Genomic DNA, 5,535 nt, shown 5'->3' on the forward strand with positions numbered 1-5,535 from the left:
ATTAAGCTTTGTGGGCTTTTGACTTAAGCCCATATAATTGAATTCTTGATTTGGCTTTAAGTCCTTGAGTCCATAACTTTTAGCTTTGAGTCTTTGAGTCTTCAACTTTTAGTCCTGAGTCCTTGAGAGTTGACTTTGACTTTTCAGCACTTCTGCTCCTAAACTGGAATCTTCCCAAGCATCGTCAGTAGCAATCCTTTTTTCGCTAAAATGCACGTTTTAGGAATATACGTCCGAAATGGCTTGTATCCTGCAAAAGGTAGCAACAGCTATAAGTTGTCTGTTCATTAAGCATAAGAAGGGCATAATTGAAGAATTGTAAAGGTAATAAAGTGCACATTTAGGGACTGATCAAATTCTTAGTGGTTTAAGGCCTAATTGGATATGGTCAATGCAATCGCACTCTAATCAGCTCCTAAATATGCATTTTATTAACCCTTTATTAATGCATTACAGTCCCTCTTACGCTTAACGAAAAGACAACTCATAACTTTTACTGTCTTTTTCAGGTTAAGGAGTATTTCAGACCACTTATTATAAAAGCTGCGACTTAGCACCAAAAGGAGCATTAATCATGCTTATTATGAAGACCAGTAGCTGCTATGGAAAAGTGCTGAAAAAGTCAGGTCAACTGGTCAAAGTCAACGGTCAAAGTCAATAGTTAAAGGACTCAAATCAGAAAACTAAAAATGGAGGCCGTTATCTCAAATTATGAAGACTTATCCCTAAACCTATCTTGGTCAAGAAGGCACCCATAAAGCAAAAGCAAAAGCAAAAGTGAAAGGGATGAGGTGTCTAGTTTAGAATGGATGAGGGAAAATATGTAATTGGCAAAAGGCGGGGTATATAATCAAAAAGTAAAGGAGAGAGAACTCATCCATTGTATTAGGATCCAAACCATTTGGTTTGCTTTACTTTTCTAGTCTTGTTTTTCGATTCAAGTTTTACTTTATTTTCTTGTATTTCAATCTTGTTATTTTATCTTGTTTATTTCAATCAATCAATATTACCCATTTATTAATGCATTACAGTCCCTCTTACACTTAACAAAAAGAAAACTCATAGCTTTTACTATCTTTTTCAGGTTAAGGAGTATTTCAGACCACTTATCATAAAAGCTGCGTCTTAGCACCAAAAGGAGCATTAATCATGCTTATTATGAAGACCAGTAGCTGCTATGGAAAAGTACTAAAAAAGTCAAGTCAACCGGTCAAAGTCAATAATCAAAGGACTCAAATATGAAAACTAAAGATGGAGGCCCATATCTCAAATTATGAAGACTTATTCCTAAACCTGTCTTGGTCAAGAAGGCACCCATAAAGCAAAAGTGAAAGGGGTGAGGTGTCTAGCTTAGAATGGATGAGGGCAAATCTGTAATTGGCAAAAGAAGGGGTATATAATCAAAAAGCAAAGGAGAGAGAACTCATTCATTGTATTAGGATCCAAACCATTTGGTTTTCTTTACTTTTCTAGTCTTGTTTTTCAATTCAAGTTTTACTTTATTGTTCTTTATTTTCTTGTATTTCAATCTTGTTATTTTATCTTGTTTATTTCAATCAATCAATATTTCCTTGTTCTTCTTATTTTAATCTTTCATTCAATCATTTGCTTTCAATGTTTTGAGTCATTTCAATCTTCAACAATTTGTTTTTCAATGTTTTAATTCACAACTAAACTAGCTACATCCTAAACTAGGAGTCTACCTTCTTCCCTAAACACCCAATCTCTCAGCTCTAAACAATCTAGGATGAATCTCAACTTCTTACAAATCTTTGAAGTATACTTTCCACAACTACAGCTTCCAATGGCACCGCTGTCATGGATTGAAGGAGAAGAAGACCTTGGTTGAGCATCTAAGGAGGAAACACCCTTTTCACCCTTTCATTTCTATTTCTTTTATTTTTTGTCATTTTATTTTACTGTTATTTTGTTACTAATCTATTTTCTTACAAATCAAGGTGCAGAACCAAGAACCTAAAGAGGAGCTAAAAAAGTAGCAGGAAGACGATCGACTTTGGCCGGAGTCAAGCGGGGCCAAGGGGCGATCGTGATTTCACATCCAGTGATGTGGGTCCATTTTTTTGGCTGCGTGGTTGGTTTGTGATGAACAGTGGTACACCGAGCCCAGATTATGTAATAGAGTAGGTGACCTTGCTTCCTTTTGTGTTATTGTGATGACGTATGGATGATGTAGATAGATAATGTAGATGGATGATAATCGTTGAACAAAATAGAAACATATCAAAACCTAATTATCCCTCAATAAGTAAAGGATGAGTAGGGTATCATTCCACTTTTAAGTGTATGTTATGTGAAGGACAGGACTGGAAAGGGGGTTTGAAGGATTAAAAACTATGATTGTAGAGATTTTAGATTATAATGCTAAACTAAACTAAACTAACTAAACTATTGAGAATTTATAAGAGAGGGAATTCAAGAGATTAGAATCCACCAATACCTTTGATCTATGACCTTCTGCTTCATGGTTGTTCTCATAAGTAGACTACAATTAAGCAATCGAGCGAGTGTCGATGCCCTCTTGGACGAAACATCGTTAACAATTAATTCTACTTAAGGTTGTTCCTATGTTTATGCTATTAATATCTTTTTTCCTTTTATGTAAGCTCAGGCAGCCATTCAATGTATTACCGAGAGCAACATCAAGGAGTACTTCCTAATAGGGCGGTCATTCAATGAATCACCACTTAAGGCAAACACAAAGAATACTTCCCCTAGGCAGACACTCCTTGAGCTACCCCTTCTAAGGCAACACAAAGAATACTTCCCTAACTCTAAAGAACTATACTACTAGAAGAAAAGTAAAGAACACTAGCATGATATTAATATTGCAAAACATAAACCCTATTCTATACTTCCATCCACAGGTGTGGGCAATGGAACTAATAACTAAAAACATAAAGAACTAACCTGATTGAAGAACACCATGAACCAGAAAAATCATTAAACCTTAAGCATTGGCTTCATCTCCTCCATTAAAGGAAAAGATTAGCCTTCCATAAAGAAAGAAGAACACGAAGAACGAGAAGAAAAAGAGTCGAAGAACATAAGACTAGAAAGACTAACTTATTAAGACTCGACTAGTTAAAACTGAATCTTTTATTATTAATCTCTGTCTGCCTTAAGTTCTGGAGACAAGAATGTAAGTGAATTGGTGAGTTACATGAGGCACTTAGGTCCTCTATTTATAGGGGTTACAATGAGTTCTAGAAGCATTCCAAACCGCCATTTGTTTCCTAATACAAATCAACTTCTTTCAGAGTCCAACTTTGCCTCCAAAACTAAGAAGGAAGTGGCTATAGTGTCGGTTAATGCATCTGGACACACGATCCTTGCATCTTAGACGTGAACATTGCGTCTGGACGCACGATCCTTGCGTCCCAGACGCGAAAGTCTATTTTCCCTCTTTCGCTTTATCCTTCAACCCTCTTTTGTGGGCTTTGGCCCAAGCAACGAATCATTTTTCCTTGGGCTTCCAAATAGGCTTTAAAATAGGTCCAAGTCGCATCTTTAATAGCTTCAATTCCTTGGCCTTCTCCATGATTGTCAACGGGCTTCCATTGTGATCCTTAATGCTCCGAATTGCTCCATTTTACCCCTTTTTCTCTAATATTCTACAAAACTCTCTTTTTCACCTGTAGAATCATAAAACATAACTTACAAACACTATTATTCCACTAAGATGGCTAAACAAGAGGCATAATCGAGGGTTAAAATACATTTTTTTAGCACTTATCACCACCCCCAACTAGCCTTTTGCTAGTCTCTTAGCAAATAAGATAACAAAAATAGATAAGTGATCAAAATTGTCACACCGCGAATTTCGACAGAATTCGGAAAAACATTATTTGTTCCCAACTCTTCGATCTCCGAGGTGTGACGCACTCTCCACTTCCAAAAACCCATAAACAGTTTAAATGTGCGGATAATTAAAAACCAATAAAATTTTTAACTTAAACAAAAGTCCTCTTCATTGCAAAAATTCACAAATAAGATTAGGTTACAAATCTCTTTTCAATAACTCATTAATTAAATTACAATTGAAAATACAAAAACATTGTCTGGACTGAAAATCTATATCACCTCAAGGGAAAACAAAATGTATCCTGAAATGCAATGCTAACGTAAACCACAAGCAGCAACCAACCTTCTTCAACACTAAACCTGTCAAGACTTATCAACTATGTTCATTTAATGAATACACCCGATAAGCAAACATGCAAATCGGGTCAGCATTATAAAAATGTTGGTGTGAGTAGCCCTAAAATACAACATATAATTATACATATATATACAAAATCCATAAGGCCGTTAGTTCCTCCACCGAGGCGCCTTAACTTCTAATAACTAATACAACATCCTTAAGTACAATAATTAAGGCAGGTAGTTCCTCCACTGAGGCGCCTTAACTTCCCACTAACCACACAACAAACTATACTCATAATAAATAAGGCATGTAGTTCCTCTATCGATGCGCCTTAGGTTCGAACTAAACAAATAACCAACCAAGCATATTATATACGTACCGCATTTCATGCTCAATTACAGAGTGGGTCGTCTCTGCACGAGTAATTAGTTTGACCCACCTTTATGCAAAACCATATCCAAACATCTATCTAAAGATATCTCATTAACCAACATATTACCATAATTAGATTATTTCAGGCTTTCTTTGCATGTCCCTAAAATCATGTCGTATCTATGTCTTACCTAGTTTCCCTAGTGATAAGAGCCCAAAACTGTAGTTTTAACCCCTTAATAATCATACTGTTAGACCAATTATGTGAATAATAAGTAAGAGTTAATACTGATTAAGTGTTTTTATGCATTTCAGGCTTCAAAGTCCATTATGTGCAGAAATGTGCCACTTTAGCGAGATAAAGGAGCAAAAGTCAGCAGAACTTCTGAATGCCATATCTTTGGACGCAGACCTCGGATTTAGGCCTACCTTATGTTAAAACGACCGGCTCGGAAAGAGCTTTCCAATGGTCCAAGCCTTGACCCAATCAGAGGAGCAGAAGTGGACGAAAAGTCTGTGGAAGCCAACTGCAGCTGAAGAGGCCTTTTTGGACTGAAAGAATTGGGTTTTGGGACTGATTCTCTGGCCCAAAACATGGCTCCAAGCCCATGCACGATTTTTGGATCTGAATGTATAAGAACAAAAGCTTAACTCAGTGTTAATGGTAGCCAGTAGTTAGATAATAGTAGATAGCTTAGAATAGAAAGTAGCCATTAAAATAGCTTCTAGATCTAGTTTTATTTAATTGGTTTTGATTAAGTGTAGTTTCAATATCTAATTCATTTCATTAGATTAAACCTTGAATCTTGTTCTTCATTTGATTAGATCAATAAAGTAGTGTCCTTTATCAATTTCGTTTTTGTCATTTCCAATTCTAGATCTAATTTCAATTCATGTCCTTATTTCAATTTAGTCATTAAATTAGATTTCATTATTGTTTAATTAAGTAAATTTCAATGCTTTATATTATGTTTAGTTTTAATCTAAATGGAAATGAT

The sequence above is a fragment of the Coptis chinensis genome, chromosome 3, assembly GCF_015680905.1.
Source record: "Coptis chinensis isolate HL-2020 chromosome 3, ASM1568090v1, whole genome shotgun sequence".
Classification (NCBI taxonomy): Eukaryota; Viridiplantae; Streptophyta; class Magnoliopsida; order Ranunculales; family Ranunculaceae; genus Coptis; species Coptis chinensis.